At 35.3% G+C, this 13,896-nt stretch overlaps 1 protein-coding gene across 3 annotated transcripts in view; it reads right to left on the reverse strand.

The window, feature by feature from the left end:
• CRY1 (cryptochrome circadian regulator 1) overlaps positions 1–13,896 on the reverse strand; it is a 46,467-nt gene that overhangs the window by 14,016 nt on the left and 18,555 nt on the right. The window lies entirely within an intron of this gene.

Genomic DNA, 13,896 nt, shown 5'->3' on the forward strand with positions numbered 1-13,896 from the left:
GATACTGTAATGATCTAGGACAGTGGTCGGCAAACTAGGGCTTGCGAGCCACACATGGCTCTTTGGCCCCTTGAGTGTGGCTCTTCCACAAAATACCGGCTCTTCCACAAAATACTGATTTCTGCGCATGGACCGCGAAGTTTCAATCGCCTACATGTGGTATTTTGTGGAAGAACCACACTCAAGGGGCCAAAGAGCCCCGTGTGGCTCGCGAGCCATGGTTTGCCAACCACAGATCTAGGAGAGAGAAAACAATGCTCATTTTCAAGTTTCTAATCTAATTAAAGAAAAAGTTGATAAAAGACGTTAAATTACGTGGCATTAACTCTGAGTGTAAAGTATGACAAATTATTTTTTTTTAAAAAGATTTCATGAGGCAGGTAGGGCTACAGATTTTTTTCCAATGAAATAAGTACCAACGAAGTTTATCCAGGATAGATATCTGGGGCAATTCTGGGGCAGTACCAGAAGACTGCTTAGTGTGCATCTTTTATTGTGAAGAAATGGAGTGGCCACTAAGAACAAATCTGAAAGAGATGTCACACCCCTGGAAAGCTCAACCTCATTGTTTGCCTCATGTTAATTTTCTGTAACATTTCAACTATATCCTATTCCCCTCAGCTGGGAAGACTATCTCTGTGGGCTTGGGGAGTCATAGTGCTATACTCAGGTGGATGTTAAAAGACATCTCATCATTTCACCTTCGGTAGTCTCACAGTCATTCTAAAACAAATAGGAAACAAGCCTTTGTATTCTCACTTTTATATTTCACCACATCCCTTTTCTATCTTGGTTCAGAGTTACCCCACTAACACTCCATCCTCACTCTACCTCACCCCACCACTACCAATGTCCAAATACTTTTGGGGAAAAGATTATTGTAACTTACAATGTTTAGTGATAATTGTTTATTGGGAATCATCTAGCTTATGTATTTGCTTGGCTAAAGAGTTTTTAGATACCAGCAGTCAAATCAAAAATTAAAAAGTTGAATGAACTAGCAATTTTAAGTTTTCTTAAATTTAAACAGAAGAGTAAAATGTCCTCAGGGGATAATTCAAGGCAGAGATAATTCTTAAATCTTTTTTGTACCATTAGTTTCATTCAGTATCTTCTCTACCAGATCTGATAGTATATAGTAAGAGTTCTCCTTATTCAACTTTTTAAAAAATATATATTTTATTGATTTTCTACAGAGAGGAATGGAGAGGGATAGAGTTAGAAACATCGATGGGAGAGAAACATCTATCAGCTGCCTCCTGCACACCTCCTACTAGGATGTGCCGGCAACCAAGGTAGATGCCCTTGATCGGAATCGAACCCGGGACCCCTCAGTCCGCAGGCCAACGTTCTATCCATCGAGCCAAACCAGTTAGGCCCTTATTCAACTTTTTGGTGGAAATATTTCTATGTGGTACAAGCAGGTCAATGATAAGATGGGAAAAGAAAAGAAAAAGAACCCGATTAATTAATAAAATGAATGTCTGGATTAATTAATAATTGGCCCTTTATTTTTCCCTTTCTTGTTTACAAGCTATATAATCATTCTTAATGCTTTCAATAAACACCCTATGAAACAAACAAACATTGTAAAAAATGATATGGACTGAAGCAATCAATGTGTTGCAACAGGAAAAATTTTGCAACCAAAGAATTAATTTTGTTTAGGCACTTAATAGAACAAAAGAATAGAATGTATTTCTTCCACACATTTTTTTTTTAATTTTATTTTCAATTACAGTTGACATCCAATATTATTTTATATTAGTTTCAGGCATACGGCACAGTGGTTAGAGACAATTATATAATTTATTGTATGTGCTGCCGAAGTGAGCACAACAATCATAAATTTATGAGGTGATTTTCCCCCCACCCCTGATAATACAAGTACCCACATGGCCTCATACATAGTGATTACAATATTACTGACTATAGTCCCTATGCTATAGTTTACCCCCTAAACAGATGTTATTGATGGTGTTCTTTTCCATGGATATTATCATTTACATCACTGTAATTTCACATAAAAATTGCATAAGTACAGTGTATTCAAATATAAGTACAGTACTTAAAAATATAATGCTTACTTTATATTCAAATATTTTAAATAGAAAAGACTTGTGAAGAAAAGAAAAACAGTGATGCTGTCTTTTCTTACAAGGCTATTTGCACTATGACTTTAAAAACTATATGCATATATCATTTTGATAAAGTAAAATTTACATTACATGTGTCTATGTTATATGTGCATAAGAAAATAACTAAGTATACTTATACCAAGCAATTAACAATAGCTATCCTTGGGGAATGGGAGTTTGGGGTGGGACTGAAGAAGAAAAACACTTTTTTAAAAACTTCATAAAAAATAACAAAATAAACTGATGAACAGAGTGGATTCAGAGACATGAAAGCATGGAACAGAGTGAAGATTCTAATAGGGGAGGCTGGGTGGGTGTGAGGTAATCAACCAAAGACCTTGTATGCATATATGCATAACCCATGGCCACAGACAATTGGGTACTGAAGGCCTGGGGTGGGAGGTGGGGCAGGGGGAGGCTGGAAGGAGTCAATGGGGGGGGGGGGGGGGAAGGGGACATATGTAATACTTCCAACAATAAAGAATTATAAAAAAACTTCATAAAAGGTATAAAATTGACAATTAACATCCTTCAAAGTAGAGTAAAACTGAGAAATACTGTATCTACTATAAACTTGGTTTAATCCATAGTGAACATCTTTTTAAAGCAATAGAATTTTCATGATTTTACTGTATTCCCATTGCACAGATTTCCCATAATTTAATAGGTCTAGCAACAAATTACTATCTTTTAATCAATCCTGAAAAGTTCCATTTCCTCATCTGTAAAACTGGGATAGAAATAGGATTCATATCATTTACACCATTGTTATGAGAATTAAATAAATTAATATATGTGAAGCTCTTAGAACAAAGGAACAGAAATGTATTTAAGTGCCTTACCTATAGTAACCATGATTATATGTATCTATTATTTTTTGTCCCCTTCTTCCTATCACTTCTAATTTTGCTACAGTAATTCTAGACCTTGTTATTTCTTGCTGGTATTATTTACTGCAATGCCTAAAATAGACCTGCCTACCAACAATCTCTTTCTACTCTAATCCATCACACACAATAGCAAATATTCCTGAGGCACACTTTCCTGTACAAAGATCTCCTATAGAATAAAGAACAAATTCTTTTCTTTGGCCACTAACTTAGGGTTCCAGGTTGATTTCCTTCCACTCCCCTTTTCCTTCTACCAAACCAAACTACATCTCTTTTCCCTAAACATCCAATCTCCTGGAATTTGCTCCATCTTTTTCTCTTGGCCTGGAATACTTTTCCCATCTCTTCAAGTTCATACCTTACTAATCTTCAGTCTTCCAGTTGTAACTTCTTCATCCTCTAAACTGTCAAAGGACATAATGTACCTCATCCTAAAGAAACTTTCAGATGGCACCTTATATTATAGCTAACACACACACACACACACACACACACACACACACACACACACCACCTTCTCCTGATGAATTTCAAATAAAGTATCTGTGTTTCATCCCTAACCACACAGTTTCCTAACCTGTGTTTTGGTTTCTAAATTTGGCAAACAAATCTCATCATGTGCCTTATACGATTTGTTGAAAAGATTAGAAACAAGATAAAATGACCTACAGAGTTGTACAGTGTTGAAAGGATTATAAACAGTATAAAATTACCTAGTAGAATCCAGTACTCAGCAGATATCATTAAACAGAAGTTATAATTATTATCCCTTGGTAATAATGTATATATGTGTGTGTGTATATATTGATTTTAGAGAAAGGAAGGGAGGGAAGGAGGATTGGAGTGAGAGAAACACTGATGTGAGAAACACATCAGCTGCCTCTAGTACACGTCCCAAATGGAGATTGAACCTGAAACCTGGGTATGTGCCCTGACCGGGAATGGATCATGCCACCTTTTGGAGCAAGGGACAATACTCCAACCAACTGGGTCACACTGGCCAGGGCCATAATTTATATTTTGGAAAAAAGTAACATGTATTTCTATATGCAAATACCTGGGCATGCCAACAGCAGACAATGAATTAGTCTATATACAACTATATACAGAATCATCTTGAATTCATCATTTCCCCTAAATGTAACTTTGGATAAAGGTTCCATGAAAATTTTTCCAGTGACAAGGCAAATGTGAATATGAATATATATGGCAAGATACAGTACAATTGAGACCCTGAATCAACTAATCTCTAAGCATATAATTCTTCCTTGATAATACCATAAAATAAAACCTCCAATATGTCAGGTTCAAAGTATCAACTTATTGACAGATAAGAAATCTTTTTAGTGCTGAACAAATAATGTTACTTGAAAGGGTGCTACATAAAGTCTAACCTTTCATCCTTTATCCTCAGCTGGGAAGCAAGTGAGCTCTTCAGAGTTCAGATTCAGTGTGTTCCAGAGAACACACCAATTTCAACCTTTTATATATTACAAATATATGTGCCTTAGAACAGGCATCCAATATCGAACGCAATGATTTAAAATACTGTATACTGAAAATACAAAGGGCACACGTTTAACAGGAATATATTTTCAGACCTCCAATTTAGCATACTTACTGTTCCCTTGAAATTATAATCCTTTGAAGTCTAAATTAATAATGCTATCAACTACATGCAACAGATTAGTTTTTAAATAGGCCTAAGGGCAGTAAAATTCACTATATCACTTTGCATAATTGTACTACCTACATGGAAGCACAGTTCTCATGTTATTTAATTATAACACTAACTGTACTAGTTCAAAATAAACTGCAGAGGTGCTAGGTGAGAAAATATATTTCTTCCCTTTAAACATTTTAAGGATTGTTTTTAACCTCCAGAGATCACTGGCTTACTACTATTAGAAAAAATACATGCAGTGAGTTTCCTTATACCATTTCCAAAAGATGATTTCAGCATGAATCAACAGACCTTGTTTCTTAAAGTAGGTCACTGCCATAGCAACCAGTGGGAGGTTTGGTATACGCCCCGTCACAATGACCTACTTTCCAGCCTGTGCTAGAACAGCTTTATATAACTAGAATTTCTAGTTCTGTCTATAAAATAGTCTATAAAAGGCAATGGTAGAATATGACACAACCCCTCTGGTGCTGAAAATAAGGCATTATGAATTAACATGTATCATACCAGAATAAAACCATCTGGTTCTGCAACTTTAGTTTATAAAATATATCTTATATGCTCAACAATAAAAACTATACTTTGAGTATCTAAGCCAAAACAATTCACTGCTGACTCTAGAGAACTGATTTAAAGAATATAAATTAAAATCACTAAAACCCCATGTAAAATATCCTCTCTTATCCTCTGCATGAAACAATAGGATTAAATTTTAAAAATTAAAGTTCTGGATATATTAACTATAATGAAGAAAAATAGAGAGTTTTAATCATTAACCAAAGTCTATGGTATTTTTATTAGAAATTTAAAGTTATAAATTGCAATTTGTTTCTCTATAAATTGCATAAAGTTTACATATGCTTTTTTTCTGGCTTGCAACAAATTCTTAGTGCTTTTAGCTAAATCATCATTCAAATTGTCAGAATATTTGTGATATACATTTTCTACAGAGAACAGTTTAAAGTTCAATAAAGATTAAATATATATTTTAAAAGCAAATTTTGTATTTAGCAAGGCTCTAATCAGTGGATCTATACCAGCTGTGGGCAAACTACAGCCCGCGGGCTGGATCCGGCCCATTTGAAATGAATGAAACTAAAAAAAAAAAAAAAAAAAGACCGTACCCTTTTATGTAATGATGTTTACTTTGAATTTATATTAGTTCACACAAACACTCCATCCATGCTTTTGTTCCGGCCCTCCGGTCCAGTTTAAGAACCCATTGTGGCCCTCGAGTCAAAAAGTTTGCCCACCCCTGATCTATACCATGTCACAGTGTCCCTTTAATAAATATTTTATAATGCCCTCTTTTAAATTATGAAATGAAATTCATATATAATATAGTATCTCTATATACACACTTTTAGAACATTATATAATGCTCTAATATAATACATGGGAGAGGTCAGTTAAAGGAGGGTCATTTATATTTTAAAAGAAAGTAACACATGCCCTGGCCGTGTGGCTGAGTTGGTTGGAGCATCTTTGGGTACACCAAAAGGCTGCAGGTTTGATGCCCATCCAGGAGGCAACCAAAAGATGTTTTTCCTCTCACATTGATGTCTCTCTCCTCCCCTCCTTTCCTTCTCCTCTTCCTCGCTCCCTCCTTTCCTCTCTCCAAAATCAATAAAAATATATCCTCAGGTGAGGATAAAAAAAAGTAACCTGTACTTCTATAAGTAAATACCTGGGCATGACACAAAAAGACAATGGAATTAGTTGGAAACCTACAAGTACATACAGAATTATTTTTAAATCCAACAGCTACGAAAACAGACTGATACAGTTGCATGAGTGGTACTGCCTCTGGTGAAGTGATTTTCTGTAACATTGGGCAAGACTCAGTAAAGTTCTGGACATAACAAAGTATCTTTCCTTAATTTACATAGGTAATAAATATATTTCAGGAAAACTCAGTATATACTAAAATTGTGTAAAAAATCCTAGTTTTTACATATAAGCATAGATTTAAGCTCTAGCTCAGAAAAAAATGAGTAAGTTTTTCACTTACATGAAATATCTGGTAGAACATTTGAAAGATATGTGGGACTCAGGACAACTATTTACAGGCAGTCCTCAGGTTACGTCAGACTCAATATACATCGTTTCCTGGTTACGTCTCCATCTCCCATTTATTTTTAAAAAAAGTTCCGTCATTTCGACATATGCACATATGTGCTTTACGGTTTTTGTAAAAATTATATTTTATTGATTTTTTAGGGAGAGGAATAGAGAGTTAGAAACATCCATGAGAGAGAAACATCGAAACAGCTGCCTCCTGCACATCCCCTACTGGGGATGTGCCCACAACCAAGGTACATGCCCTTGACCGGAATCGAACCCCCGACCCTTCAGTCCACAGGCTGACGCTCTATCCACTGAGCCAAACCGGTTAGAGTTGTGCTTTATGTTTTTTATTAGTAGCCCTGCACACAAATCTGTGCGCCATTAGCTCTCTGCGGAGCCTGACCACTCTGTGCCCGCCCTTGGCCCAAAGGGAAATGCAAATGACTTCCCTCCATTCTCAGGAACTCTAATAAAGGGCTTACTCCCTCTTCCTCCACTGGCTTTCACCCCTGTGCCTCCGCCACCAGCCCCTCCTATCACACTATCCTCCACTCCCTCCACCATCTGACCACCTGGAATTGACCTTGCCCAGGAGTCAGGGGCCACTCGACTCTGCTCAGCTCACCGATTCCTTCTCTTCTTACCCAAACTTTCCACCCTGGCCTGGGCAGAGGCCCATGATCAGCTGGGTGTGGAACGCCTGCCTCATCACCCTACTTTTCCCATGGACTGGGGGACTCTGGCATGGCTGAGAGGATTGGGCGCTGCCATCTTTGTGACAGAGTGATGGTTAATTTGCATATTGCCCTTTTATTAGATAGGATTATTTATTTACCACAAGGGTCAGGAATTGTTACCTTTTAAATTTTTTTTTACTGTTTCACTTCATTACTGCTGTGTATGTGCTCCACTTGAGTGACATAGGTGCTTATGTAGGTGGGTTCCGACTTATGGCAAAAATTTAAAATCGCATTACGTCACGCTGTAGGAACGGATTGCTGATGTAACCTGAGGACCTACTGTATTTGAGAAACTATCCTGAGCATTGCAAGAAGTTTTCCATTCTTGGTCTCTCCTCACTAATACCACTAGCTCCCTCCAATCACTGACGAACAAAAATGTCCCCACAAATTCTTAAAAGATCTTCTAAGAAGTGATACTGTTCATTACTCACATCATTTATTTGAGAAATACAAGATAAATAATATGAGATTCCAATACTCAAGACCTTAAAATCTAGAAAAGAAACTTGAAAATATACATGATGTATATGAATATAACAAAACCTATTATAGCAGAATGCAATATACATTGTAAGAAACACATGGATACCATTAATATGCTTTGAAAAATCAGGAGGGAGAATGCTCTTCTGAATATTTTCTTTTTTGAAATGGGGAAAAAATTAGGCAAAATTTCAAGGATGTGGTGAGGCCTTGCAGTATCAACATGATTTAAATACTTGGAGATAGGGAGGGAGAAATACTGGCCACTTGACTATAACTTCCTTAAAGACTGGGACTAGGCCTTGTTCACCACTTGCCAGTGCATAGATAATCTTGACATACGGGAGTTAAAAAGTATTTAACAACTAAACCAAATAACTAAGTAAAAGCATATGAAAGGAACTTTAGAGACTTGATTCAACAGTCAATGTAGTGTAAGAAAAAGAAAATTCTCTGAATGTCTATTGTACTAGGTATCTGACGTATACAACAACTTTATAGACATCTCATTTTTTAAATGATGAATCTGAAACTAATCAAGGACATTTTCCAAAGTAACTCAGCTAAGCCATAAAGTGAAAATTTTAATTTGGATGTGTCTGACTCCAAACCCATGCTCTTTGCACTATACCAGGGGTGGGCAAACTTTTTGACTCGAGGGCCACAATGGGTTCTTAAACTGGACTGGAGGGCCGGGACAAAAGCATGGATGGAGTGTTTGTGTGAACTAATATAAATTCAAAGTAAACATCATTACATAAAAGGGTACGGTCTTTTTTTTTTTAGTTTTATTCATTTCAAACGGGCCGGATCCGGCCCGCGGGCCGTAGTTTGCCCACGGCTGCACTATACGATGCTACACTGCTACACCACAGGATATGTAATAATTAAAATGTCTTAGGAAAATTAGTCTGATAGCTTTAAGGACATAAAGTGATGAGATAGAGTTTTTACCTTCCAGATGGAGGACAAGCATGTATGTCAATTAAGATAGAGTATGTTAGGTTACACTGAGGTAACAATCCCCAAAGTTCAGTGTCTTAAAATAACTAAGTTTATTTCTCACTAAGATATATATCTATTGCAGATCAGCTGAAGCATTTTTGCTCACATTTAATTGGTTAAAGCAAGTCAAATGGCCAAACCAGACTCCAAGGCAGAAGTCATAAACTTCCTGCAGGAAATTACACTGAATAATGGTGAACAGTAGTAATATCTACCATAGTATCTAAACCAATATTGATATTATGCTATATAACAATAAGTACTATTAAATACAAAGAGAATACAATGGTGAATTTCTTAATGAAGGGTGTATTATGGCAGCACAAACAAAAATCTAACTCTGTGTGTGGAGGCAGAAGAAAGGGAACAGGGGTAAGCATGAGGGAAAAAAAATTAAGTACAATTTTGAATCAGTAAGTGTTGATCAAGAGGGTAAAAGAGAAAAGGGCAATCAAAGCAGAGAAAACAGTGTCCTTAAGTCAAGGAATTCATAAGAACACAATACACATGAGTGGGGGGAGAGAGGACTGAGAGAGTGACTACCAGTTTATATTAAGATATAAATTTTCCCCAACCCAAGTTGTTAACATTTCAAAATATAGTCAAAATCAATGTCAAAAGATACCTACCAACTTCTGTTGCTGATACTACATTGGATTAAAATACCCTAATAGAAATAACTAATAACAAACAACAACAAAAGGAAACTTTTAAACATATTTACTGGACTACCCCCCAAAAGTAAGGAGTCATAAGAGGTTAACCAGGGTACTAAAGTCAGCTTTAGCCTTGAGGATTTTTACAGAGCCCTGGAAACCTTGAACTTAATCCATGTTTAGGAGGACAGGAAATAAAGCCCAAAGCCCATCCAAGGTGATGAAGCTAATAATAGACCCTCAATATAAAACCTGGGTTTCAAAAAGCACTACCCACAATTCAAGTGTAATTTAGATATAAATCTTAAGTCACAGAATAGGACAGCAAGGAAACTTACTTGTTACTACTCAGCTTGAGTTGAAAGAAGATATATCTCCCATTCCTCAAAGGAAAGGGAAAAAATAGTAACTTTATAATGGAGAAACCTGGCAAACGCTCCCTTAACCACATGATCAGAGTAAACGCCTCCTATGTAAGTCAATCATGTTGATATCACATACATTCTGATATAATGCGATGAGAACATTTCACCTCTGTGGTATTTCCACAAAACCCATAACCCAAATCTAATGATGAGAAAAACATCAGACAAACCTAACTTGAGGGCCAGTCTACAGAATACATGACCAGTATTCAAAATCGTAAAGGTCATAAAAAACAAAGAAAGCCTGAGAAACTGTCAAAGACAGAGGAGACTTAGGAGACATACGACTAAATGCAGCATGGTATCATGGATGGGATTCTAGAACAGAAAAAGAACATAAGTGGAAATCTGAATCAAGTCTGGAATTTAGTTAGTGCTATGGTTTCTTAGTTTTGACTAAAGCACAGTGGTAATGTAAGACGTTAATATTATTGGAAACTAGGTATAGAGGACACAGGAACTCTTTGTACTATCTTTGCACATTTTGTATAAATCTATAATTATTATTTATTTATTTTAAAATTATGCCTCCAAATGCATAATCTCAATGCAAGTTCATGGAATTTAAGTGGTCCCTAGCACCTCAAGCATATCATTGCATTTAAGTGATCCCAGGTTGGTTGTGATCTAAAATAACAGTTAAATATACTCTGGATTCTCGACTTCAACTTATGCCTCAATTTCCACAAAAAAGTTCCACCCAAAATCAACCAACCAACCAATCAATCAATCACACAATACAAAAGGAAACAAGAACTTAAATCTGAGCTGCAGAATGAGAGGCCAGAAAATGACTGATAATTTTCTGGAACTGCTTAAAGATGCCAATTCAAGAAGCTCATGGGGAAAACAAAAACAAAAAAAACAACTCATGAATCCCAAGCAGGGTAAGAAAGAGAAGAGCACAGGGTAGGGGACAGGGGATGAGATAAAGGGCGGGGGTGGGGGGAGGAGGAGGGGAATTAAAATAGATATGAAGAACAGATAGAAATGAGAAGAGATATAGAGAAGAAGAGGACAAAGACAGAGAGAGGATCCACATATAGACACATCATATTAAAGTTACTCAAAACCAAAAATAAAATTTATAAAGTAGCCTGAAAATATTATATTAAATGGGTATTATAATATATGGAAAATATTTATTCAAGTATACATAGGACATTTATGAAAATTTACTCTCTACTAGGTCATAACAAACACTGAATTCAACAAATGTAGAGGAAATAGTATCATTCATATATTTTGAATTTAAAAAACACTTTTCTAAACAATTTATGGGATAAAACATAATAATGGATTTTAGAAAATATCTGGAATTGAATGATAATGAAGAAAATATATCTAAAATGAGCAGAATGCAAAACAAAACAAAAAGTGGTATTAGAAGAAAATGTATAGGCTTAAATGGTTATATTAGAAAAGAAGATGTGCCCTGATCGGTTTGGCTCACTGGAGAGCGTCGGCCTGCAAACTGAAGGGTCCCGGGTTCGATTCCGGTCAAGCGCACATACCTTGGTTGCAGGCACATCCCCAGTGGGGGGTGTGGAGGAGGCAGCTGATCGATGTTTCTCTCTCATCGGTGTTTCTAACTCTCTATCCCTCTCCCTTCCTCTCTCTAAAAAATCAATAAAATATATTTTAAAAAAAGAAAGAAAAGAAGATGTGAAATTGAGTTAGGAAAACAGCAAAATTTTTAGAAAAATAAAAAGAAGGAAATGCAGAGTAGGAATCAGTGAAAACAAAACACAAATACATAATAGAAACAATGCCAGAATTTATTATTTGAAGAGACAATAATATAAACCTCTGACAAGATAAATTAAGGAGAAAATCGGAGAAGAAAAAAATAAGGGATTTAAGAACAAAAAGAGAATATAATCTCAGATACTGCAGGGATTAAACAGAAAATAAGATAGTATGAACAATTTTATGCAAATAAATTTAAAAAATTAAAATGAAATGTGTAAGTTCCTTATCAAAACTAACTCAAGAAGAAATTTAAAACTTACCAAAGCTGACTCAAGAGCAAAAGAGAACATAAATGGTCCTTCCTATAGCCATTAAAGAAACTGAATCAGTGGTTAAAAATATTACAAAGGAAACATAAAAGGCACTCAGTCTTACAGATGAATTCTATCAAACATTTAAGGAATAAACAAATCTAATTTTATAGAATATCCTAACCTTATACAGAGAATAGACAAAAAAGGAACACTCCTCAACTCATTTTATAAGGTTAGATTTGACACCAAAATTTGATAAGAACAGCACAAAAGGAAAATTGCAAGCTAATCTCACTCACAATAGTATCACTTTAGCAAACCAAATCCAACAATATATATAAAAAATTATACATCATGATCAAGTTGTGCTTAACCTCAGAAAGTTGGTTAGTTTAATGCAAGTCACTTCATACATAGAATAAAGAGAAAAAAATCATGACCAATTTAACAGATGCAGAACAAGCAGCCACTAAAATTCAATTTTCAGTTAGTAACTTCCTTAATGTGAAAAAGAGCACCCACAAAAATACTTATAGAAAACACCACATTTAATGGTATAATGTTGAAAGCATTTCTTTTAGGACTGGGACAAAGACAAGGATGCCTGCTATCTACCACTTCTATTCAACCTGATACTAGTAGGCCTAACCAGTGTAGTAATAGAAGAACAAGAAATAAAAGGTGTAATAATGGATAAGGAAAAAAAAAACAAGGTAATTATTTATAGATAACATGAGTACTGATACTATCAATATATTAAAAAAATAAATACAGAAACGTTATTAAAATAATGGGATTTAAAAGGGTTAAAATCACTTAATTTCTGGAATCAGTTTGCACTAATACAATTTATGTAACTTATGCCTCTCTTATCTAAATCACACAAAGCTATTTATAAGCTAGACCTCTTATTATTACTTTTCTAATTTTAGAAACCACTGCATTGGGGCTCTACCAGGTTAGGCCAAGATCAAGTATAAGATGTATTTCCAGGCTTTAAAGGATTTACATATAACTAAATAAAATCTGTCTAACGTGGTCAAAAACATGCTGTCCCAGGTCTATGTAAAATATTTTTCTAACAGTTCTATTTGAAAATTTTCTCCTTCAGAAAGAGTAGTTATATGTCAATTATATCTCAATAAAGCTGAAAACATAATTTAATAAAATTTCAATTTTCACCTGTAAAAAATAAGTCAGCAATGTTTAAAAATTCTTTATTTTTTTTTTCTTTTAAAAAAATCTATGATCTAGCACATGTCACAAAGGTCTGTCTGAAGTATGGCCAAAGGTCAAAACCTTTCCCATACTTCCATTGCTGCAAAAAGTGATAGTCACATAATGCAATTTATTCATCCATCTATCCATCAAAAATTTATTGAGATCCTACTGACATTGTTGTGGTCCCTAGGGTAAAGGCGAGAACAAAAATAAATACCCGGAGCCATGAAGTTTGCATATTTGATGATGATGACAACAACGACTATGACAACCACTAGAGCAATAGCTGCGAATGTTTAAAAGTGTGTATTATATACTGCTCCAAGCACTTTACATGCATAAACACCACCACCCTTTGATGTAGGTATTTCCCTCATTTACAAATGAGGAAATTGAGGCATAGAAAGGTTAAGTAAATTTCCCAAGGACCCACTAAGAGAAAAGTAGCAAAGCCAAGATTTTAAACCCATTCAATCTGGCTCCAGATACTAAGCTCTTGAACCACTACGGAGTATTTTAGTTATGATAATTTCTATAGAGAAAACTAAAATACAGTAAAAGGAGGAGAGGATAACTAT

Source organism: Myotis nattereri (assembly GCF_964212035.1).
Source record: "Myotis nattereri genome assembly, chromosome: 2".
Taxonomy (NCBI): domain Eukaryota; kingdom Metazoa; phylum Chordata; class Mammalia; order Chiroptera; family Vespertilionidae; genus Myotis; species Myotis nattereri.